Source organism: Sciurus vulgaris (assembly GCF_902686455.1).
Source record: "Sciurus vulgaris genome assembly, chromosome: 14".
Lineage (NCBI taxonomy): Eukaryota > Metazoa > Chordata > Mammalia > Rodentia > Sciuridae > Sciurus > Sciurus vulgaris.
The window spans coordinates 97,898-125,256 of NC_136475.1; the positions used below are offsets into that span (position 1 = coordinate 97,898).

The 27,359-nt window shown below is 38.0% G+C and overlaps 1 long non-coding RNA gene across 3 annotated transcripts in view; it reads right to left on the minus strand.

Moving 5' to 3' along the window:
* Positions 1–27,359, minus strand: part of LOC306644381 — a 36,237-nt gene continuing 8,878 nt past the window's right edge. The window contains exons 1-3 of one of the 3 annotated variants that reach the window (XR_013759361.1): positions 24,216–26,666; positions 12,224–12,350; positions 1–2,673 (exon numbers count right to left, since the gene is read on the minus strand). This is a non-coding gene — a long non-coding RNA (uncharacterized lncRNA). Of the gene's footprint in view, positions 2,674–12,223; positions 12,370–17,486; positions 18,769–24,215; positions 26,667–27,359 lie in introns of those variants that run through there. The other 2 variants (XR_013759362.1, XR_013759360.1) reach the window with 2 other exon arrangements.

The window sequence follows — 27,359 nt, forward strand, 5'->3', positions numbered from 1 at the left end:
AATAATCTTTGTCAAGTAACCAAAGAAGTAAGAACTATGAAAATAAGCTGATTGTTCTCTTCTTGTTTACATGGTCTTTTTGTTACTGTGTTAAGGTAGGCTTTGAAGTCTCAGCTGGGGGCTGCATTATGTCACACTGTTGCTCAGCTTTTCCTGGACACAGGAAGATATAACTGCACAAATTTCCTCAGGTAGCAAAGAAACTGCTGAAAATTAAACCAGAATCCTTCTGCTAAGGAAAATTATGAGACTGGATTGGTCACATAAAAAAGTAAAAACAGGAAATGCTTAGCAGCCTCTTGAAGTCAGCATTTTTTCCTACTTCAACAGGAAAGCAATAGATATAGGTGAACTCTCAACCTGGTGTATCAACTTAGTGTGGATGAGAAGGGAGGTGACAGGAACACCCTCTTTAAGGACATATGGACTCTTGTAGGCTGATGGCTCAGGAGATGCATGATTATCTTCATTGAAAGAGGAATTAAATTTACAAAGAAGCAAAGAAAAACAAACTGATAGTGGAAGAGGGAAAGGAGTGGGCAAGAGGGGAAGAATGAAGAGACTAATAGAAAGGCTGACAATGAAAGACAGAGACAGAGAGAGGAAGGGAGGGAGGAAGGAAGCAAGCAAGCAAAAGAAAGAAAGAAAGCCAAGGGAAAACTCCCTGAAAAGCTACACACCACTGGAAGGTGGTTGAGTGTGTGGTTAGTTGCTAGGGAAATATGTTCAAATTCAGTGTTCTGGGTACTTGTAGCATGTGCAGGAAGGCTAGCAGGTGTTCTGGGGTGCTTTGGTTGGGACTTTCCTTCTCTCCTGCGTGAATTCTCTGGTGTTTGGTTAAGGATGAATGATCCTTAAAAGCACTGCTACATTCCTTACATTGGTAGGGTTTTTCTCCAGTATGAATTCTCTGGTGTTGAGTAAGGTGTGCTCTTTGAGTAAAACATTTCCCACATTCTTCACATTTGTGGGGCTTCTCTCCTGCATGGATTCTCTGGTGTCGAGTAAGGTGTGCTCTTTGAGTAAAAGTTTTCCCACATTCTTCACATTTGTAGGGCTTCTCTCCAGTATGAATTCTCTGGTGCTCTATAAGCTTTGGTGTTTGGGTAAAACCTTTTCCACATTCTTCACATTTGTGGGGCTTCTCTCCATTATGAATTATCTGGTGTCGAGTAAGGTGTGCTCTTTGAGTAAAAGTTTTCCCACATTCTTCACATTTGTAGGGCTTCTCTCCTGTATGAATTCTCTGGTGTTCAGTAAGCTTTTGTGTTTGAGTGAAACCTTTTCCACATTCTTCACATTTGTAGGGCTTCTCTCCATTATGAATTCTCTGGTGTCGAGTAAGGTGTGCTCTTTGAGTAAAACCTTTCCCACATACTTCACATTTGTAGGGATGCTTTCTAGTATGAAGTCTCTGATGTTTAATAAGGTTTGATCTGAAAGTAAAACCTTTTCCACATTCTTCACACTTGTAGGGCTTCTCTCCAGTATGAATTCTCTGGTGTAGAATAAGATTTGAACTACGATTAAAACTTTTCCCACATTCTTCACAGTTGTAGGGCTTCTCTCCAGTGTGAATCCTTTGGTGTTGAGTAAGGCTTGAAAAATTTTTAAAAACTTTGTCACAGTCTTTACATTTGTAGGTTTCCTCACTGCTATGACATCTCAGGTGTTTAGAAAGGTTTGAGTAAGTCTTAAAGGATTTGCGACATTGTTCACATTTGTAGGGTTTCTCTCCAGTATGAATCCTGTGGTGTTTAATAGGGGATGGTCCTCGATTAAAAGTTTTGCCACATTCTTTAAACTTGTCATGTTGATCACTACTGTGGTACCCGTCATGTTTAGAAAGGGGTGCAGAACTCCATGCTTGGACACGCTCCTTCACTTTGCGTGGCTCCCTTGCAGGCTGAGCTCCCCTGGGTTCAGGAGGACTTGCAGTTGGATGGGAAGCTCGCTCACATTCCTCACATGTGCAAGGCTTCTCTTGTCTCTGAGTACCTGGAGGGGCAATGAGCTCTGAGCCCTGAGGAGGGACTTTCCCACACCTATCGTCATGGTAAAGGTTCTGTGCACTATGAGCAGACTCAAGTTTTCTTACATTGCAACCAAAGCTGAAGTTTTGCTGTGTTTTGCTACATTCATACTTTTTTTCTCCAACATAAGTACACTGGTAATTGCTTGGGACAGAGACCTGGCTGAAATTGTTGCTTGTTTCATTACATGTGCTACATACTTTACAGAAATCTACATCTGAATTTTGATTAAGCAGTAATGAGTACATAGGAGCATTCCCAAAATCATTAAAAGTGTATGTTTGTGCACAAGAAGGAATTCTTTGTTCATTGCAGAATAATGGACAGTTTGTAAAGAAACTTTCAATATGATCACTTTTAGAAACTTGTCCTTCAGGCAAAAACTGAATACTTTTCTGAGATATTAAATGTCCTTGAGGTCTGTTGACAGTAAAATTTCCATTATGGACAGTTCCCACTAATTTGTCTTGTCCTTTATAATACGATTTCTGATCTTTACTCTTACCTATACTGTTCTGCACTTTAGTTTGTTGGAAAGAGTCAAGGTCAAAATTTCCATATCTTCTCTTTATCACTGTTTTAAATAAATACTTTATGCCAGGCTCTGGTGAAATTTCCTGGGTATGATGAGAGGTCATGGCTGAAATAAATGAAAATAACAATTATTTTACATATTACACTGAGAATACACTTTGCAAATATTACATGAAATTATAGAAGCTGGGCAGAATAACATATCAAAGACCATAATTAATCCATAAATGTATGAATAAAGTAATAATGGAGACAAAATTAATTTGTGTGAATTACCTAAACCATGTGATTGTTCACAGTATTCAAGATAAGTACATCATGAAGGAGATTAATATAGTAGAGGAAAGGAAAATTTGTTAGTTTTAACCACTACAGGCCTTCCTCCTCAATAATACACTATTGTACAATTAGGAAAAATCCACCAATTATCTTAGTTCTTGAAAGAAAAAGGGAAATGTGAAACATGAATATTTCTGGCTTTCTAGGGGACTGTCTGAAAACAACTTTCTGTCTACCAAGACAGAGAACTCGATGTAAAAAAAGGATTTTGGATGCCAACAACACAGATATTCAACAAGGGTAAAGAGCCTATGGTCTCTAAGGAGAAATAGGAACAACTCTTTTTAATGGAAACACACACACGCGCAGTATGTCAGTGTGACTTGATAAAGTCAACCCATGGTGATCAAGACAAAGGACTTGCTTCTTAATCTTTTAATTTAAAAATCTTAATTTTATTACAATGATGTCAAATTGCTTTTCCATTGATTCCCTTTTTTAATTTGTTCTGATTATATACGACAGAATACACTTTGATACATCATATATAAATGGAGTATAACTTCTCATTCTCATTCTTGTTGTAGTACATGATGTAGAATCACACCACTCCTGTATTTATACATGCACATAGGGTAAAAATGTCCCATTCATTCTACTATCATTCTTACCCCATACTCCCTCCCCTCCCATCACTCCCCTCTGCCTAATCTGAAGTACCTCTATTCTTCCCTAGGTACCCCCACCCCTTATTGTGAATTAGAAACTGCATATCAATCATTTGGCCTTTGAGTTTTGGGCCTGGCTCATTTCACTTAGCATGATATTATCCAGCTCCATCCATTTACTGGCAAATGCCATAATTTCATTCTTCTTTAAGAATTTCATTCTATCTTATTCCATTTTGTATGTATGCCACATTTTCTTCCTCCATTCATGTGTTGAAGGGCACCCATGTTGGTCCCATTGTTTAGCTACTGTGAATTGAGCTGCTATAAACATTAATGTGGCTGCATCACTGTATCTGATATGAGGATGGAAACCTCTGCTTATTTACTGATCCATATGAATGATATGGTTTTTGCCCACCCTTTTTCCTTCAGTCTGTACAAGTCTTTGGCTTTGAGACGAGTCTCGTGGAGACAGCATATGTTTGGGTCATGTTTTTTAATCCAATCTGCCAGTCTATGTCTTTTGATTGATGATATTAGGTCACTCACTTTCAAGGCTATTATTGAGATTTTATGTGAATTCCTTAACATTTGGTTTATTTCTAGTTTTTAATTTGACTTAGTTTCTCCTTTGATCAACTATTCTGTTAGTGTACTTCTTCCCCTTGATGGCTTTCTTTCTTTTTTTTTTTTTTTTTTTTAATTTCATCTTATGGAAATTTTGTTGAGAATGTTATGTAATGCAGGCTTTTTAAATTGTGAATTCTTTTAACTTTTGTTTATCATGGAAGGTTTCTATTGCATCTTCAAATCTGAAGTTTAGTTTTGTTTGGTCTGGGTTGAGAAATCAGCTGAGATCCAAACTGGTGCCTCCATATATGTAATTTGGTATTCTTCTCTCATGGCCTTTAAAATTCTATCTTTATTCTGTATATTACTCACTCTCATTATAATGTTACTTGGTGTGGGTCTGCTGTAATTTTGTACATTATGGGTCTGGTAAGCTTCTTGTATTTGATTTTCCATTTCATTCTTTAGGTTTGGGAAATTAAATTCTTTAGGTTTGGGAAAATGATATTATGTCATTGTAAAGACTATTCATTCCCTTGGTTTCTATCTCTGCACCTTCATCTATTCTGATACATCTTAAATTTGGTCTTTTTATGTTATCCCATAATTCTTGGGCATTCTGTTAATGGTTTATTACCACCTTCTCTGCATAATTAACTTTATTTTCAAGATGATATATTTTGTCTTCATTGCCTGAGGTTCTGTCTTCCAAGTGATCTAGTCCATTGGTGATATTTACATTGAACTTCTAATTTGGTTTATTGATTCCTTCATTTTTAGAATTTCTGCTTCATTTCTTTTCAGAATATCTCTGATATCACTCCTTACATCACCCTTTACATTGTTGATCAGATCAACGATATACATTCTAAAGTCCTCCTTTGACATTTCTTCTACTGTGTTGTCAATGGATTCTATTATTGTAGCATCCAGGTTTATTTAGGGTGATTTTTTTTTCCCTTGCGTTTTTAGGTTGTTTTTGTGTCTTCCCATCTGCCAGTATGGATCTGAGGCAGTTCAGTTTCCAGTACCTCACTTTTAAAGTTGAGACCAATATTAACAGTACCCAATGCAAACAATATGCAGCCTTAAACCAAATAGCTCCTATTAAGATGTCTAGAATTTTGTTACAATAAACAGAAACGATGTGTTCAATTATTGTCTGTGATATAAAGTGTAGGTTTGCACAAAGGGTTTACAATTTTAACTCATGAACAAAAACAGAACAGAAGTGATATAGGATGTGATGTTTATGAGGAAGGATGAGAGAAGTTAGAAATAAAAATTTATAGGAAGAGATTCAAGATGGTGGACTAGAGGAAGGCTGCATTTCTTGTTGTTCCATGACTTGGGATTCAAACAGAGGAGATAATTTTTTCTGTGAGGCAGCCTTTGCTGCCCATCTATCATCTGCTATTTACCATTTGTGAGCTGTGATTGCCCACTGTCTGCCAGCATATTGCCAGACTTTTAGACACAGATCATTCTCTGACCACCACCTATCATCCACCATTTGCCCATTTGCCCACTTTCCCACCTGCCTGCCCACCTCTTCTCTGCCCATCACTCACTTTTCACCTACCCATTTCCTGCTTCTGGACATCCACCCACCAATTGCCCACCATTAGCCTGCAGAACACCCACAGACTGCCAGCAGATTATCCACTGCCTGCTGCTTGCTGTTACCTGTAAGTCCATTATCCCAGTACCCACAGGTTTGGTCACACATGGCGGACACTGGCCAGGGCCAGGAGATATATTGGGGTACCTGCAGGTCTAGTTGTACCTGAGGTCTTTCTGCTAGATGTGCTAGTGGCTGCCATCTGGCTGCCTTTTTTGCAGGGTTGCTCCTTTGTTTGAGCAAGTCCCTGGTGGTCTCTCTGCAAGATGAAAGGACATTGAGATATTGGGACTGCAGCAAGGCAGAGCCTAGGGAAGCTGAAGCCCAGGCCCATCAGATTGCAGGTGGGTTTGCATGGGCCAGTCTGGCAAGTCTGTGGAAAGGACAAGACTACAGGCAGTGCCTGGGGGAACACAGGTTGGAGAAACTGAAGAAAACAGGGTTTTCTCCAGTTCAGTGAGTCCTGGAGGTCACAGAGATGGAAGGGGCTAGCTACAATGGGTGGGAAGACTGGAAGAGAGTATGAGGCATCTTGCTATTGGCTCACCCACCCAACCAGCCCAGCACCACCAGACTGGAGCTAATATTAAACTTCAGAAAAACCTCACCTATTGGTGGAGAAGGGAAGCTGAGAAAATTTTTGAAAGTCAATGGAAGCAATCATTCAATTTTCCATTGAGACTTTCCTTCTTTTATTTTTCCCTCTCTCACACCTCTAACATCTTTGAATCCAAATATTATTCATGCATCAATTTACTGAGGAGTGGGATATCTGAATAGAATATTACAGTTCTGTTTTGTATTCTTATAATTTTTTTTTTTTATAAATGTGTATGTATTTTTTTTCACTCACTTATCTGTCCCCCTGGATTTGCTTTCTCTCTTCTCTCATTCTAATAGCCAACCTCTATTAATTCCTCCCTTGCTCTTAATATAAATTTTTACCTCTATCTTATCTCCTCCATCATAAACATCACATCTTACACTTCTTCTATTCCCTCATTTGAAATGGTAAACCCTTTTAGTAAGTTTATTGTTTATATTGTAGACAATAATTGAACACATCATTTCTATTTATTTTGACAAAACTGTAGATGCCTTAAAAGGAGTCATTTGGTTTAAGTTGTATACTTGTTTGCATTGGGTGCTGTTAATATTGGTCCCCCCTTAAAGGTGAGGTACTGGAAGCCTTCAGGAACACTATAAGATTACACGGTAGAAACTACACTGCATCAGATCCATACTGCTAGATGGGAAGACACACAAACAACATAAAAAAACAAGGGAGAAGAGTGACTCAAAAACCAAGATGTTCCAACAACAGAATCCATAGACAGCACAGTTGAAGAAATGTCAGAGAAGTTTAGAAAATACATAGACTACTAGTTAAAATAAAGTATGGTTTCAGAGAGAAATTATAGGAATTGAAAGACCACTTCAATAAAGAGGCAGAGATTGTGAAATCAAGCAGAAATCCTTGAAATCAAGGCAATAATAAGCCAAATAAAAAAATCAATGGAAAGTATCACCAACAGACTAAACCACTTAGAAGACAAAACTTCACATAGTGAAGACAAAATATACACTCTTCAAAATAAAGTCAATCGCACAGAGAAGATGGTGAGAAACCATAAAGAACTTCTAAGAATTACGGGATAACATAAAAGACCAAATTTAAGATTTATTGGAATAGATGAAAATGTGGAGAAACAAACCAAAAAATTGCACAATCTTTTCAATGACATAATATCACAAAATTTCCCAAATCTAAAGAATAAGATGGAAAATCAAATAAAAGAGGCTTATAGGACCCAAAAATGAACAAAATTACAACAGACTTACACCAAGGCATATTATAAGGAGAATGACTAGAACACAGAATAAGGATAGAATTTTTAAAGGCTGCAAGAGAAAAAAAAGATCAAATTACACATAGGGGAAAACCAATTCAGATTTCAGCAGATTTCTCAACCTAAATCCTAAAGACCAGGAGGTCCTAGAATAACATATATTGAGTTCTGAAAGAAAATGGATGCCAACTGAGAATCCTATATCCAGCAAAATCAAGCTTCAGATTTGAAGATGAAATAAAAACCTTCCATGATAAACAAGTTAAAAGAATTCACAACTATAAAACCTGCACTACAGAACATCCTCAGCAAAATATTCCATGAGGAAGAAATTAAAAAAAAAAAATGAAAACCAGCAAAGGGATGAACTACACTAAAGGAAAGGTCGATCAAAGGAGAAACTAAGTCAAGTTAAAACCAAAATGACTGGGAATACAAATCATATATCAATAAAAACCCTGAATGTTAATGACCTATACTGATCAATCAAAAGATGTAGACAGAAAGATTGCATCAAAAAACAAGACCCAAGAATATGCTGCCTTCAAAAGACTCACATCCTAGGAAAAGACTTCCACAGACTGAAGGTGAAAGATTGGGAAAGAACATATTACGTACACACATTGCATAAAGAAGGAGGGGTTTCCATCCTCATATCAGAAAAGTGGACTTTAAACTTAGAAGAGATAAAGCAGGGCATTTCATATTGTTTAAGAGAATCATATATCAATAAGACATAATAATCACAAATATATATGCCCCAAACAATGGAGCATGGACATACATCAAACAAACCCTTCTCAATTTCAAGAATCAACACAATAATACTGGGTGACTTTAACACACCTGTCTCACCACAGGATAGATCTTCCAAACAAACACTACACAAGGAAACTACATAACTAAATAATACAATCAATGATTCAGATTTAATGGACATATGTAGAATATTTCATCCATCACTGAAAGAATACACTTTCTTCTCAGCAGTACATGGACCCTTCTCTAAAATAGAACATATGTTATGCCCCAAAGCAACCCTCAACAAATACAAAGAAAAAAAATAGAAATACTACCCTGCATTCCATCTGTTCATAATGGAATGAAACTAGAAATCAATAAAATAAAAAATAGAGGATACTCCAACACCTGAAGACTAAATAGCATGCTCTTGTTTTTTGAAAGTCTTGATAGTTTATATATATTTTTTTCTAATTACATTTTATTTTTAGAACCATTTAGATTTAGAGGAAAAAAAATGCAAAGATGTACAGAGAATTTCAACATGCCCACAACTGATTTCTCCAACTATAAAAATCTTTGAAGATTATGGTATGCTTGCAACCAGTAAACCAACATAGACATGTTATCATTGGCTACATATTCTTTTTTTTTATTAAAAATCATAAATTTACATAGGGCAATGTTGCTTGATTCATTCTGTTATTTTTTTCCCTTCCCCCCACCCTCCCACCCCTCTTTTCCCTCTATGCAGTCCTTCCTCCATTCTTACCACCCTCCTTATCCCTAACCCTCAACCTAACCCTAACGCTACCCCTTCTACCCCCCATTATATGTCCTCATCCGCTTATTAGCGAGATCATTCGTCCTTTAGTTTTTTGAGAAATACATGTTCTTGAAGGATACAGATAACAGAAGAAATGAGGGAGAAAATTTAAAAAAAAATACTTAGAGGTAAATGAGAACACTGACGAAACATGTTGAAATCCCAGGGACACTATGAAGGCAGTGCTAAGGGGAAAGTTTGTTGCATTGAGCTCATACATTAAAATAATAAAATGTCAACAAATAAATGACATCTCAAAGCCCTAGAAAAAGAAGAACAAATCAACAAGACAAGAAGAATACAGGATATAATGAGAATCAGAGCTGAAATCGATGAAATTGAAACAAAGGAACAATTTTAAAAATTAAAAGTTTGTTGTTTAAAAAAATAAAATTGATAAACCCTTAGCTACACTAACAAAGAGAATGAGAGAAAACTCAAAATACTAAAATTTATGATGAAAAAGGAAATAAAGAAGATAATTAGAACTATTTTAAAAACTCATACTTAAAAGATAGTGCACCACAATCAAGTGGGGTTCATCCTAGGGATGCAAGGTTGGTTCAACATATAGAAATCAATAAATGTGATTCATCACATCAATAGGCTTAAAGACAAGAATCATATGATTATCTTCATAGATACAGAAAAATCATTTGACAAAAAAAGCACCTCTTTTGTTATAAACACTAGAAAAGCCAGGGATAGGAGGACATACCTCAGCTTTGCAAAAGTTATCTGTGCTAAGTCCAAGGTCAACATCATTCTAAATGAACAAAAATTGAAAGCATTCCCTATAAAATCTGGAAGAAGACAGAGATGCCCTTTTTCACCTCTTCTATTCAACAGAGACCTTGGAACTCTAGCCAGCACAATCAGACAAAAGAAATTAAATGCACATGAATAGAAAAAGAAAACTTAAAACTATCACTATTTGCTGATGACATGATTCTATATTTAGAAGATTCATAAAATTACACCAGAAAACTTCTAGAGCTCATAAATGAATTCCGTAAAGTAGCAGGATATAAAATCAATACCCATAAATCAAATGCATTTCTATAGATGAATGTATAGAAAAATTAGGAAAATTACACCATTCACAATAGTCTCAAAAACTAAAATAAAATACTTGAGAATCAATCAAACAAAAGAGGTGAAAGACCTCTACAATGAGAACTACAGAATACTAAAGAAAGAAATTGAAGAAGACCTTAGAAGATGGAAAGACCTCCCATGCTCCTGGATAGGCAGAATTAATATTGTCAAAATGGCCATACTACCAAAAGTGTTATACAGATTCAATACAATTCTAATTAAAATCCTAATGACATTCTTCATAGAACTAGAAAAAGCAACCATAAAATTCATTTGGAAAAATAAGAGACCCAGAATAGCCAAAGCAATTCTTAGCAAGAAGAGTGAAGCAAAGGCATACAATACCATATTAAACTATATTACAGAGCTATAGTAACAAATATGGCATAGAATTGGCACCAAAATAGACAGGCAGACCAATGGTACAGATGGAAGACATGGAAAAAACCCACATAAATAGTTATCTCAAATTAGACAAAGAAAAATGTACACTAGAAAAAAGGTAGCATATTCAACAAATAATGCTAGGAAAACTCAAAATCCATATGTAACTAAATAAAATTAAACTTCTATCTCTTACCTGCACAAACATCAACTCAAAGTGGGTCAAAGCATAAGGCACTAGAATAGAGATCCTATGCCTAATAGAAGAAAAGATAGGCCCAAGTCTTCATCATGTCAGCTTAGGACCCAACTTCCTTAACAAGACTCCTAAAGGGCAAGAAGTAAAATTAAGAATCAAAAAATGGGATGGATTTAAGCTAAAAAGATTCTTCTCAGTAAAGGAAACAATCAATAATGTGAAAAGAGAACCTATGGAATGGGAGAAAATCTTTACCCCAGGTCAGACAGAGCACTCATCTCCAGGATATATAAAGAACTCAAAAACTTAATGCCAAAAAAACAAATAACCCCATCAATAAATGGGCTGAGGAACTGAACAGACATTTCACAGAAGAAATACAACTGATCAACAAGCATATGAAAAAATGTTCATCATCTCTAGCAATTAGAGAAATGCAAGTCAAAACCACTCTAAGACTTCATTTCACTCCAGTCAGCAGGGCAATTATCAAGAATACAAGCAATAATGAGTGTCGGCAAGGACATTCATTATATGGCAGAAAAATTCCACAAAAATTCATTAAAAGTATTCATAATGAGCTCTGATAAGGGACATTCAATGAATAAATGTATAAGCAATATTAGAGAAATTGCTTTATGCTAATATATCACAATGGCTTCACCTAGAGGTCTCAAGAAATGTGCACGAATTTCTGAGAGACTCCCCCAAATAATGGAATGCTGTCACAGCATGCTGACCCTCTCAAAGGGGAGTGGTGGGCTGTTGATTTGAATGTACTGGGACATCAACCAAGGAGAAGGAAGAGACAAAGGAGGTGAAACCATTCTAAACATAGGGCAATACGTGTCCTTCCAGAACAGTAAGAGAAATAAACTAAGCTTCTAGAAAATCATTTCTGTGGCATAATAATTTCTCCACAATCATTTGGAAGTTTGGCTTCCTCCTTGACTTTTGGATCTCTCCACTGGGTCCTCTGCTTCATGAATATCTATCCACCTGAGAAATGGCTCAGGGCTCTCTCCTTTGCTCCAGAGGAAGGTGCCCAAATATGGCTTAGAGAAAATAAGACATTTTCATTGCATTTTCCCTGTGACAACTGATGCTTAATAGTAGTAGCACTGATGGTACCATAAAGGGAAGATGTACTTTGACGTTTAGGTCACATCATTTTATATCACTGAATTACTGAAAGTACCACTAACCTAAAGTGAAGTGTATACATCACGTCTAGAAAGGACTGAAAGAAATGGCATTAACGTTTTCTTCTCTGTAACAAAAACTGCCCAATCCTTTTTCTTGAAAGCAAAAATCTGAAACTCATCCATGAATATCCCAAAAGAGATTCTGAAAGGGAAGGAAATTATATAATCAGGAATTCTGATTAATGAGGAATTCTGAAGGAGGCTCTGCTCACCCAGGAAGACCAGGTTTCTGCAGGTCTCCAACATCACTTCTCGGTATAGACTCCTCTGAGCTGGCTCCAGGCATCCCCACTCCTCTTCAGAGAAATCGATGGCCACGTCCCTGAGTGTCAGCGGTGCCTGCAATAAGAAAGGGTAACTTCATTCAGAATGTACATAATTAAAATGATCAGAGAAGCAAACGATGAGATGAAAGAGCAACTGCAGGCACTGGATGATGAGATGAAAGAGCAAATGCAGGCATTGAATGATCGCACCAATCAACAGTTAAAAGAGCAAATACAGGAAGCAAAAGATCATTTCAATAAAGAGTTAGAGATATTGAAAAAAAAAAACAAACAGAAATCCTTGAAATGAAGGAAACAATAAACCAAATTAAGAACTCCATAGAAAACATATCCAGTAGGATAGAACACCTGGAAGACAGAACCTCAGACACTGAAGACAAAATATTTAACCTTGAAAACAAAGATGACCAAACAGAGAAGATGGTAAGAAATCATGAACAGAATCTACAAGAACTATGGGATATCATGAAAAGGCCAAATTTAAGAATTATTAGGATTGAGGAAGGCCTAGAGAAACAAGCCAAAGGAATGAACAATTTATTCAATGAAATACTATCAGAAAATTTCCCAAATCTGAAGAATGAAATGGAAAATCAAGTTCAAGAGGCTTACGGGACTCCAAATACACAAAATTACAACAGACCACACCAAGGCATATTATAATGAAAATACCTAACATACAAAATAAAGACAGAATTTTAAAGGCTGTGAGAGAAAAGAACCAAATTACATTCAGGGGGAAACCAATACGGATATCAGCAGATTTTTCAATCCACACCCTAAAAGCTAGAAGGGCCTGGAACAACATTTTTCAAGCCCTGAAAGAAAATGGATGCCAACCAAGAATCTTATACCCAACAAAACTTACCTTCAAATTTGACGATGAAATAAAATCCTTCCATGATAAACAAAAGCTACAAGAATTTACAAAAAGAAAGCCAGCATTACAGAACATTCTCAGCAAAACATTCCATGAGGAAGAAATGAAAAACAAAGAAGCAAATCAGCAAAGGGAGGAATTATCCTAAAGGAATTGTCAAATAAAGGAGGAACCAAGTCGTGTCAAATAAATAAATAAATAAATAAAATAAAATAAATGAACCAAATGACTGGGAATATAAATCATACCTCAATAATAACCCTGAACGTTAATGGCCTGAATTCATCAATCAAAAGACATAGACTGGCATATTGGATTAAAGAGAAAGATCCAACAATATGTTGCCTGCAAGAGACTCACCTCATAGAAAAAGATACTCATAGACTAAAGGTGAAAGGATGGGGAAAAACATACCATGCACATGGACTCAGCAAAAAAGCTGGAGTATCCATCCTCATTTCAGATAATGTGGACTTCAAGCCAAAGTTAGTCAGAAGGGATAAAGAAGGTCATTTCATACTGCTTAAGGGAAGCATAAATCAGCAAGATATAACAATCATAAACATCTATGCCCCAAACAGTGGCTCATCCATGTATGTCAAACAAATCCTCCTCAATTTCAGAAACCAAATAGACCATAACACAATAATACTAGGTGATTTTAACACGCCTCTCTCACCACTGGACAGATCTTCCAAACAAAAACTGAACAAAGAAACCATAGATCTCAATAACACATTAATTTAGACTTAACGGACATTTATAGAATATACCATCCAACCAAGAGTGAATACACTTTCTTCTCAGCAGCACATGGATCCTTCTCTAAAATAGACCATATATTATGCCACAAAGCTAATATTAGCAAATACAAGAAGATAGAGACACTACTTTGTATTCTATCAGATCATAATGGAGTGAAGTTAGAAATAAATGAGAGTAAAAAACAGAAACTACTCCAACATCTGGAGATTAAACGATATGCTATTATATGATGAATGGATAACAGAAGATATTAGGAAGGAAATTAAAAAATTCTTAGAGGTAAATGAGAACAAAGAAACATCATATCAAAATCTCTGGGACACTACGAAAGCAGTACCTAGAGGGAAATTTATTTCATGGAGTGCATTTAATAAAAGAAGTAAAACTCAACAAATAAACAACCTAACACTACAGCTCAAAGCCCTTGAAAAAGAAGAACAGACCAGCACCAAAAGTAGTAGAAGACAGGAAATAGTTAAACTCAGAGCTGAAATCAATGAAATTGAAACAAAAGAAACAATACAAAAATTTGACAAAATAAATAGTTGGTTCTTCGAAAAAATAAACAAAAAAGATAAACCTTTAGCCACACTAACAAAGAGAAGACGAGAGAAAACCCAAATCACTAAAATTCAGAGTGAACAAGGAAATATCACAACACACAGGATTGAAATACAAAACATAATTAGAAGCTATTTTGAAAATGTATACTCCAACAAAATAGAAAATTTTGAAGACATCAACAGGTTTCTAGAGACATATGAATTACCTAAACTGAACGAGGAGGACATACACAATTTAAATAGACCAATTTCAAGTACTGAAATAGAAGAAGTCATCAAAAGCCTACCAACAAAGAAAAGTCCGGGACCAGATGGGTTCTCAGCCGAGTTCTACAAAACCTTTAAAGAAGAGCTTGTTCTAATACTTCTCAAAGTATTCCATAAAATAGAAGAGTAAGGAACCCTCCCAAACTCATTCTATGAAGCCAATATCACACTGATACCTAAACCAGACAGAGACTCATCAAGGAAAGAAAATTTCAGACCAATATTCTTAATGAACATCGACGCAAAAATTCTCAACAAAATTTTAGCAAATTGCATACGAAAACATATTAAAAAGATAGTGCACCATGATCAAGTGGGTTTCATCCCAGGGATGCAAGGTTGATTCAACATCAGGAAATCAATAAATGTCATTCACCATATCAAAAGACTTAAAGTCAAGAATCACATGACTATTTCAATAGATGCAGAAAAAGCATTTGATAAAATACAGCACCCCTTCATGCTCAAAACACTAGAAAAAATAGGGATAGTGGGAACATTCCTTAACTTTATAAAGGCCATCTATGCTAAGTCCATGGCTAATATCATTCTAAATGGTGAAAAACTGAAAGCATTCCCCCTAAAAACTGGAACAAGGCAGGATGCCCTCTTTCACCACTTCTATTCAACATCGTACTTGAATCGCTAGCCAGAGCAATTAGACAGACCAAAGAAATTAAAGGAATACGAATAGGAAAAGAAGAACTCAAACTATCCCTGTTCGCTGATGACATGATTATATACTTAGAGGAACCAGGAAATTCTACCAGAAAACTTTTAGAACTCATAAGTGAATCCAGTAAAGTAGCGGGATATAAGATCTAATGCATTTTTATACATAAGTGATGAATCTTTGAAAGAATAATTAGGAAAACTACCCCACTCACAATAGCCTAGAAAAAAGTAAAGTACTTGGGAATCAATCTCACAAAAGAGGTGAAAGACCTCTACAATGAGAACTATGCAACACTAAAGAAAGAAATTAAAGAAAACTGTAGAAGATGGAAAGATCTCCCATGTTCTTGGATAGGCAGAATTAATATTGTCAAAATGGCCATACTACCTAAAGTGCTATACAGATTCAATGCAATTCCAATTAAAATCCCAATGACGTACCTTACAGAAATAGAGCAAGCAATTATGAAATTCATCTGGAAGAATAAGAAACCCAGAATAGCTAAAGCAATCCTTAGCAGGAAGAGTGAAGCAGGGGGTATCGCAATACCAGATCTTCAACTCTACTACAAAGCAATAGTAACAAAAACAGCATGGTATTGGCACCAAAATAGACAGGTAGATCAATGGTACAGAATAGAGGACATGAACACAAACCCAAATAAATACAATTTTCTCATACTAGACAAAGGGGCCAAAAATATGCAATGGAGAAAAGATAGCCTCTTCAACAAATGGTGCTAGGAGAATTGGAAATCCATATGCAACAGAATGAAACTAAACCCATATCTCTCACCGTGCACGAAACTAAACTCAAAATGGATTAAGGACCTCGGAATCAGACCAGAGACCCTGCAAATTATAGAAGAAAAAGTAGGTCCAGATCTTCAACATGTCGGCTTAGGACCAGACTTCCTCAACAGGACTCCCATAGCACAAGAAATAAAAGCAAGAATCAATAACTGGGATAGATTCAAACTAAAAAACTATCAGCAATGTGAAGAAAGAGCCTACAGAGTGGGAGAAAATCTTTGCCAATCATACTTCACATAGAGCATTAATCTCCAGAATCTATAAAGAACTCAAAAAACTCTACACCAAGAATACAAATAATCCAATCGACAAATGGGCTAAGGAAATGAGCAGACACTTCACAGAAGAAGTCTACAAGCAATCAACAAACATATGGAAAAATGTTCAACATCTCTAGTAATAAGAGAAATGCAAATCAAAACCACCCTAAGATTCCATCTCACCCCAATTAGAATGGCGATTATCAAGAATACGAGCAACAACAGGTGTTGGCGAGGATGTGGGGAGAAAGGTACGCTCATACATTGCTGGTGGGGCTGCAAATTAGTGCAGCCACTCTGGAAAGCAGTGTTGAGATTCCTTAGAAAACTTGGAATGGACCCACCATTTGACCGAGTTATCCCACTCCTTGGCCTATACCCAAAGGACTTAAAATCAGCATACTACAGAGATACAGCCACATCAATGTTCATAGCTGATCAATTCACAATAGCCAGATTGTGGAACCAACCTAAATGCCCTTCAATTGATGAATGGATAAAGAAACTGTGGTACAGACATACAATGGAATATTACTTAGCTATAAAGAATGATAAAGTTATGGCATTTGCAGGCAAATGGATGAAATTGGAGAATATCATGCTAAGTGAGATAAGCCAATCTCAAAAAACCAAAGGACGAATGATATCTCTAATAAGTGGATAATGACACATAATGGGAGGTGGGAGGGGTTAGTGTTAGGGTTAGAGTTAGGGTTAGGGAGGGGGGCAAGAATGGAGGAAGGAAGGACTGTATAGAGGGAAAAGAGGGGTGGGAGGGGTGGGGGGAAGGGAAAAAATAACAGAATGAATCAAACAACATTATCCTATGTAAATTTATGTTTACACAAATAGTGTGCCTTTATGCCGTGTACAAACAGAGAAACAACATGTATTCCATTTGTTAACAATAAAAAATAAAATAAAATAAAATAAAATAAGAAAAAAAAAAATAAAGAAAGGGTAACTTCATAGCACGTTGACCACATGATCATTCCAGAGCTGTAGGCTGACTGAAGATGAAATGAAAGTTAGTAGAACTGGCTCTCAAATAGGTGAGTGGCTTTTATTATTCAAGAAAATTCTTGGGGGGCTGGGGTTGTGGCTCAGTAGTAGAGCACTTTCTGGGCATGTGTAAGGCCCTGAGTTCAGTTTTCAGCACCACATATAAATAAATAAGTAAAACAAAGGTCCATCAATAACTAAAAAAAAAAGCATTTTTTTTAAAAAGAAAACACTTTGTGACACATTCATATTCTCTATTAACACTGACAAAAGAGTATCAAGCGTTAAAAAAAAGTTTATATACTTCACTTTTATGAAATAAAATGTAAAGTTAAGGCATTAACACAATAATATGCATTTTAATTGTTATTTACTATATAAGATAAATTGTCTATTTTTCAGACAAGGAAGACATGGTTAAAAAAAGTTATGGTGTATAAAAAGTGTGATTCTTAAATTTTAAATGCACGACCATGAATCAGAGATTTACTAAAATGTAGACTCTGGTTCAGCAGTTCTGGGATGGGACCTGGTTTTCTGAATATATAGCAATAATTACAATCTAGTGATCTTAGTGCTAGTGTTCCAAGAGAAACTCTTTATTAGAAATGAGGTAGACCACTTCAGGAAAAAATTATTGATAAATCTGAGTTCAAGTATTTTAAGGAATTTATGTACTTTTCCCAAAATAATGACTACCAGCAACAATTCTTTTTGGCTCTTTCAAATATATATTTCTCACTGTTAGAGTTTTTTGGTGTACTAATGCAGAAAACCAAAAGTAGAAGAGTGGTAGTAGAAGTGGTATTAATCTTTTAAGACATTTTTTCAAACACCCAGAAAATGAAGAGTATGATTTTTACTCAAATTTACTTGACTTGTAATTCAGTAAAGAAGGAGCATTAAAGTCAAGATAAAATTTGAAGTTAGAAGAATTTTCATAGCAAGGCAGTGATTATAAATATGAGGAGACTAATAGAAGCATGATAAGAAGAAACAAAATTAGATTCATCAAATGATATTTAGGTTTTATGACACATACATAGAAATGTCAACTTTATACATTGAAACAACAATTTTTTATGTAAATAAAAAGAAGCATATTCCATGTAACACATATAAACCAATTTGTGGTGGATGCAATTTTAAAAGACACTATTGAGATGCACACATTTAAAGATAGCAAATAAAATAAGAGCAACAGTTACTGAGTCTTTTACACTTTTCAATTTTTCCCGTGATTGAAAATTTATTTAAGTATACTTTATAATTTTCAGACACTTGAAAAGATGACTCTTATTTCATTCAGGAAAAATGCAAGAAGGTTATGAGGTGTATGTCTTTGAGCTGCAGGTAGAATAAAATGAAAGTCTACAGGACGATGGTCTGCTTCAGGACCTCCAGTAATAAAGCCAGTGTCTCTGGTAAACAAAAGGTAGAGGCTACATTCCCCAAAGCAAGAAACACACACACACACACACACACACACACACACACACACACACACACACACACACATTACTCAGAAAGAAGTTTCTGTATCAAATCTGATGGTTTATGTAGATCATTTAGAAAAATTCTACCAAGATGCCTAAAGACAAAGAGAAAAAAGCGTTTATAGGGAAGATCTGGTAGACAGCATTTATACCAAGCAAATAAGGTTAAAAGAGCTGTAGAACAAACAGAACAATTGGTACAAAGTGTCAGTCAACATAAGGGGATACATCATGAGGCTGTTATATCAGTGGCCAAATCAAAACAAAATGACATGATAGGGTGTTGCAGAAGACTTCCCTTGGCATTCTATACCATTGAGTTGCCTCTGATCATTCTGTTGTTTCAGGACTGACTAATTTGTTAGGGGCAAATATGTACATTTTATTAATACTTGTGTACTTATTGATGATGGAGCATCCAGATAGAAAGTAAACAAAGCATGGTTCACTTCTTCAGCAAAATCTAATGACCTGAAAACATCCCCAATGGGAATCTAAGACACCACGTTTTCCCAATGTCCATTTATCAGAAAGAAAACCTTTTCAATCCTGCAGGCCTCACATGGCCCAATCGGAAGTGTAAAAAGAGAAGCCTCCTGACATATGGGGTGTATATGGGGACACGTACTTTAAAGAGTCAATGTTGACTACTGTGAGAAGAAAAGGGAGCAAAGTGACCAAAACACGTTAAACACAAACCTCAGTGGTAGAGAAGTAAAGGTCTGCACGTTCCAGACATAAGGTAGTTTGGGAGGGAAATTCAGTGCCTCCCCTGACCTGGGTCACACACCTGGAAACCTCCTCCTTCTCTAGACTTCCCTCTCAGGAGTGACTGCTTAAAATTCAAACCCATACCTGGAAAACAAGGGTCTCAAAAAACAAAACACATGGGTCCCAAGGACTTTCTTCAATAGGTTCAAGATTAACTCAACTAAGAGTCATTGAGCTCAGCCTCTCTTCTTCCCAACTTTACCCATTTAGTTTTAAATGAGAAAGGACCCACTATCTAATGCACAAAAAGTCCACACTCAATGGAATTTTGTCTTGTACTAGGGATTGGACCCAGGAGATACTTGCAGATTCACAACTGGCAACATCCTTAGTCACTTTTACTTTTCATCTGAAACAATCTCCAAGACAATCTTATTTTGAAACAAGCTGCCAAGGCTGACCTCAAATGTGCACTTCTCCTGCATTAGCCTCCTGAGTAGCTGGCATCCCAGACATACACCACCAACCATGCCTGGCCAGAATCAGTGTTGATGTCTGTGAGAGGCAATAAATGTGTAAAGCACTTAAACTTCATACCTCAAGAAGACAAGCAAAAGCATCCATCTTTTTCAGAAAATAAATGTAATGTCTGGTTGCTATCTCCATGATAACAAACCATTAACTAAAACAAATCACATGAATGATTCTAGAATTTACTAAAATTTACATCACATGATTTAGTATTAAGCTCCAATACCCAGATGATAAGATTGACTGTCACAGGCCTTCATGGATGAGGAGCTAATGACTTGGTAAATGTGAAATTCAGCTATGAACGCCACTCAATTTTTGAAAACTGCATCCATTTTTCTACAGCCAAAATGGGAGAGAGATTTTTCCCTATTTACAATTGCTGGTATAATGTTCAAGGCTAAGCCCTGGAATTCACTTGAAATCTCTCCTAAAATATGGAGCCCATGAGAAACTCAGAAAGAACACTCTACAAAAGAAGAAATGCAAATAAAACATTTAGATAAACTGATGTAAGGCTGACTTCCTTTACTAAAATCCAACTCTATTCTGCAGCTTTGAATATATTTTCTTATCTTTGAAGCTCTACTAATAAAATATACTTTACATTTGGGGAAAAGTTGACACTGAACTAAGTAAAGAAATCTTTTCAAGGTGATGAGCCCAGGAAGAGCAAAGCAGACTAATACAGACATGTCAGACCCAAGGTTAAAGTCACCACGTCCTGACACCTTGGACGTTCTCCCATTCCTATTCTTATTCACTGAAGTACACTGTGGATTCTTTTACATCCTGAAGGGTGTGGTTTTTCTTGAACTTTGGGATATTCTCCTTGCATTCACAACTCAGAGATAATACAGAGAGGAGAATGAATTCTGTATCTCACCCTTACCACCATGATCCAATTTGTAGGCTGTCAAAAATCTCTTAGAAATGGAGGTTACGGGAAAAACATTCATGTTCCAAGGGGTACTAGATATAGATAAAACGGATATAAGGAGATGGCTTTAAGCCCCAGGACCACCAGTTTTTCTGGCACGTCTCCACCCCAATCCTCAGTCTGTCCTCTAGGAAGAGACGACTAGGAGGTTGATGGTCTACAACCTAAGTTTTAGTTCTGAAATTCAGCACGTGGGAAAAAAATGGGACACTGGATAAGGACATGCCACCCAGTAAAGTTTCTGTTGTACTGAGCTTTTCATTTCTGTGACCTAAATAGCTAAAAGTAACAACTTAGAATGGGAAACATTTATTTTAGCTCAGATCTTCAGAGGACTCAGTCTGTGGTAGGCTCACTCCAAAACAGAAACATCATAAAAGAAAAGTGTGGAGAAAAGGTGTTCAGCTCAAGGCAGGCAGGCAGAAAGAAACACGAAGGCACGGGAGAAGATGATCCTGTCCAGGCCTACCTCAGTGACCTACTTTCTCCAACTGGTTCACCCTCCAGTCCACTCAGTTGTTGATCAACTAGTCCACAGAACAAGACAGAGTTCCCATAATCCAGTCATGGTCTAAAAGCACATCTCTCCATCTTGCTGCAACTGGGGACCGTATTTCATCATGTGAGATTTTGGAGACACCCCAGATATAAGCCAGAATACTTCTCCAAAATTGGGTGATAACTCCTTAAGAAAGAAAAAGGAGGTAGAAAGATTTTTTAAAGCAGAGTCTAGTGACTATTCTCTGCTCTCTCTATCCATGTGAAATCAACCTGAAACGAACATTTTCAAAAGTATCATCCGTTGCATAGGGGTATATAACAAAACACTGTGTCAGCTTCAAATATCGCATGGGTAAGCATTTTTAATGATCCTTGACCCACAAAGGGAAAAACTGATATTTTGGAATCTGTGGAGGAGACTCAAAAATAAAGGATCTGCTGTTAGCCCTATAAACAGTTATAGAGAAAATAGTTTCTAGATTTAGTGATCCTCCCACTCATTGTGGAAAAATAACAGAAAGTGAATTACCCTGGGGAGAAGGGAAAAGCTGCCGTCTGCTGTCAACAAAGCAACTCCTACACAGGAACCATATCAACCAATCTGGCTTCTCCCAGGTTGATGTCTTGTGTACTCTGCACAAACTGGGGGGATCTAGAGATGACCACTGATGGTTGTGTTTAGTGACAGACTGTCCTGACATTCCAGCTATCTGCTGATCTCAAACTGTATGATCCAGAGTGTTCAAAAGCCAGAAAGGCACAGTAGTAAACTTATACCAGCTGCGTCTGGAGCTAATTTTAGGCAGGTCACAGTCCCCTCCACAGATGACTCTTCCTTTTACCAAAAAGCTGCAGATTCTACATTTTCTGACATTCTAGGTATCCTAGCACCCTTCCTAGAGTTCTTGCATGACCTGCAGTTCAGAGAGTGACAAAGGCCCCAGCAGAGCCACTTGTGCCTCATAAACAGAGGACATTCCAGAGCTCTAGACATATGACAGAAGAAGTCCAATGAAACTGTGCAAAGACATCCCTCCTTTCTGACTGCAGGCATGATTGGCAATTCCCACCCAGAATTCATGACTGGGAAGTGTCAGGCCCCACACAGGAATAGGGTGCAAGGAGGTGCAATCCAAACCCTGTGTGAATAATGTCAGAATGACACACTCTTGTTTGCAGCTCTTCTCAGCCAGTTCCTTGCTCAGAGGGACCTTTGCGTTTTGGCACAGCTTCACTCGGATCTTCAGGAGCTAGCAGTTTTCTCCACCTTCTTAAGTAGGCTACTCCTGTATCTAAATTCTAGACACAGAATTAGAAGGGTTGATATACCCCACGTCTCTTTTTCACAGTGTGGAAATGCTCCCCCTTCCAGGATCATGATTCTCACCAGTGAATGACACATAGCTAGAGTCAGTTTAAGGTCCCAACATATAATGTCTTTTTTCTGCAACCATTTCTAACAACAAAAGTGTGAATCTGTAGAATATCAACCAATGTACTAACAACTGGTTATCCAGTAATTCAATTTTGACACTGGTTGTTAGAAACACCACATATCTGGGGCTCAAACCTGTGGTATTTGGTCTGATTAAAATCCAGTTACAGGCCTCAGAATATCATCTATACCTCTTATCAACTGCCTATAAAATGGAGGACCCTACAACTACCTAAAATTTTGACTAATTTGACATAACTATTTAGAATAAAGAAAAACACTTGACTATGTATACCAGCTTCTCGTAGCTCAGAAAGTTAAAGTATAGAAGAGAAGCACAGAACGTGGAAAGTGCAGGAGATGGGGCAGGTAGGTGATCCTAGGAAAGAGCTGAGTGAAAATATCCCCCCTGCTTTGTGTTCTTCTACAGCAGCTTACTGCAGAGTCACCTTCCTGAGCTGGGTGTCGTGATGCACACCTGTGATCAAGCACCTCCAGAGGCTGAGGCAAGAGGATCATGAGTTCAAAACCAACCTCAAAGCCAACTTCAACAACTAAGTGAGTTCATGAGCAACTCAGTGAAACTGGGTCTCCAAGTGAAACGTAAAGCAGTCTGGGGATGTAGCTCAGTAGTTAAGCAATGCTGGGTTCAATACCCCGTACCAAAAAAAAAATTCACCCATCCCATTATGACTTCAGATTGTCCTTCTTAACTACAGCAATGCAAACATTCATAAACAATTACCTGAACAGTTTGCTTTAGTGGATAGACCAGAGTATTTGTTAACTAAAATTGGCTTAAATTCCCCTCCTGCCTACAGTCCCATCGAGTCTGACCCACTTCAACCTCAGCCAACACACACTCTTTTCCTGTGCCCTCCTAAGCACATGCTGGCTCCACGGCAAATGATTCTTTGATTTTACGTCTGTTGTTTTTTTTTTTTCTGATTTTCATGGTATTGAGGACTGAACCCAGGGCACTTCACAGCTGAGCTACATCCCCAGCCATTTCCATTGTTTTGATCTTTCATAGTTTCACTAAGTTCCCAGTCTGACCTTTAATTTGTAACCTTCTTACCTCCGCGTCTGAGTCCCTGGGATTACCAACCTCCACGGTGATGCTCAGATAGATATAATGTTGCATTCTTCATCAACCCCCATCTTCCCACCTGCCAGGTGTTCTATTAGCTTCTGCCTATGAATGTAACAGAGATCCACTTCATTCTTTGAACATAACCCTTGTTGCTCTACCACTGTGGCTTTTAAAAAAACGGACCTGTGTCTTCCTTTCTATTTTCCCTCTATGCCTCCACAACCATGGGGAAAATTAGATTAACTTTCCTGTTAAGTCAGGACTTAAGCCAGGTTGTATGTCCTTTGGCTCAAATACCACAGAAACAAAGAAGTATAGACATTAAGACTGGCACCAGAAGTTCTAAGAAATGGCTCTCTCAAGGATACAAGTGAATTATGACTCCTCACAGGTCACAGATGGAGGGTAAACTCTGAGTCACTGCTTCAAAGGTAATCCGCTCACCTGGCATTTAGGCTCACAGCCTCTGAGACAGGAGTCCACTATGCTTCTCATTTGGTAGCAAAGCAGTAACATTCCTTTTTCTCAAAATTGTTCTCATTATTGGGTCACTGTTGAGAACAAGGACCAAGCACTTAGTATCAAATTTGGTCACCAAGAAGAAAACTGAGTGCCCTGTTCCAGCCTGCGTGGGCAGGTCTGGCACTCTGAGCAACCCCACTTCCACACTGAGGATGCAAGGTGGCTGATGAGTGCATGGAGAGCTGAGCCAGGAGATTAGGAGCCAGGTGGGTTTGCTCAGGTTGTCCTGGAGGCTCTGTTCCTGTAAGTAAACAGAGGGTGTGAGGGGCCTTCCCAGAGCTGCCAAGGCTCCTTGGCTTCAGGGACCTCCTGCATCCCGCCCTGAATGGCGTGGGTTGCTCCACCATGGGTCTACTAAGGAAAATGAATGCAGTGACGTCATGCCAACATGGACGTCTGGTAAGCTCCTCCAGGTGCACACGAGACCCTTGATTGACACATCTGGTCCCCTACAGGGGAATATCTGGTCCCTCATTCTGTGGACACCTATGGCACCACTGGTGTCGGAGTTGTGCTTATGTGGGTGGGAGTAAGGATCTTAGGGGATTTTCCCCCACCAGGTCTTTTAAAGGCTGCCTTCTTTGGCCCTATTTTAAGGGACCTTCTCTTGTTGTGTCTGTTTTTGATTGAATGTTGTTGGCCCTGTAAGAGATGGACAACGCTGCGTTGATTCTACCAGTAGATGCTTACGAACAATCCAGGCTGAGAGGCCGCAAATAAGTTCAAGGCTGTCATTTAAAAAGCTGATGTTTTATGGTAACAATCAGGTCACTGAATGATTTCCTTAATTATTCTGATCTTGCTATTGGAATTGTTCCGTCAGAGGGAAATAAATGGAAGAGTCTGACCAGCCTGAAACTGAGATGACGGTGTAAGAAGGCACTGCCACTGATGTGCAAGGACAGCAAGACACCAAAAACAAAAGTTTACCGCACTCTTAGCCCAGTTCCAGGCAGCTGCAGATCACCCACTCTGGTCAGGAAACTATCCCTACATCAGAAGGAAAATCCTGGAAAATCTGCTGGGGTTAGAGAAGTGAAGAGGACTTGGTCTCTGCTCTGCCTTCTGCCTCCTTTGCCCAAGCTGGGAAAAGATTCAAAAGGACATATCAGTGGGTGTGGGAACCACTAGATCATGACCTGGGACAGGGCTGGTCTCCTCGTTAGGATTTACAGGACACCTCGTTTGCTCCGAAGACACTCATCATGCAGGCAGAGTGACAGTGTGACACTGTGACAGTGACCCATCAACCTAAATGTATAGGAAGAAGGACAGGATAAACGAGGTAAGAAAGAAAAGTGCAGCTGTGGATAAAAGCAAATGGCTGGGGTAGAGAGAAAATGGCAACCTCCTGGACTCTGGCCAAAAGGATCAGCTCAGTTCTGACTAAAAAGGCTGACGGCCCTGGACTAACCAGGCTGCACTGCAGCTGACCACAAGCAGCAGGGCTCATACCCAGAGACATAAATAGGAGCCCCTGGTCTGGCCTCAGAGGCCAGGTCCAACCCCCAGGCTCTGGCCCAAGGCCAAGGCAGATGAAGAAAGGCAAGGCCTCCAGTGCAAACTCCACCAACTTTGCTGTTATGGTCCTCTGCCCTATTGCCTGAAAGCAGATGGCTCTGAATGGAGTCCGGCCTTCTGCACACAGACCTCAGCATGTACAATGGCCTCATGGAGTTCCCGGGTAGGACAGCACCTGCTTTTGGCCCTGCTGGTTTCTGAAGAAGGAGGCCCCTAAAAATCTCTGTATGGACTAGCTGTGGTCGTGCAAGCTTTTAATCCCAGTGACTTGGGAATCTGAGGTAGGTGGATTACAAGTTTGAGGCCAGTATCAGCAACTTAGTGAGGTCATAAAAATTTAGAGAGGCTCTAAATAACTTGGGGAGATTCCATCTCACAGTAAAACATAAAATAGGCTGGGAATATGGCCATTTGTTTACAATAAAAATTTTTAAAAAAATGCTGCTGTTATTCTAAGACACTGAGTTTTATGCAAATCAATCATACTTAACATTTACACTAATACATGATGTGCACACAAAAACATACACAAGCACATATGTGAAACTTCATGAATTTTCACAAAGCAAACACATTTGTATAACAAAGGAATAGGAATAAGCCTTGCTCAGGATAAACCAATAATTGATTTCTCCCGCTATGATCCAGAGAGGCAACCAAAATATTAATAACTAACAGTGTAGGTAAGATATTGATGTTTACACAAATGGTTTATCACATAAATTTTAAAAACACATAAAGTAAATAGTATAATATTCCAACACCCAGATTCAACATCGGCTAATTATGCACCATTTTTACTTCCCCTATGTGTCTACCCACTCCCCAGTCTCACCCCACTCTATTTAATTTTGGGTGAGTTCCGATGTACACATCCTGAATGTGAAAAAAATCAACTGTGCTTACTGTGTTTAAGCACAGAATATTTATAATATCTCAAGAGATATCTATGGTTCTTCCCAGTCAAATCTTCCTCCCCCACAGGTAAGTTACAGTTAGGAGCTTTGAACCACAGGTTCATTGTGCCTGAATTCATACAGTAAGCATGATTTCAGGATCATCTGACTTAGCGCACCATATGTCTGC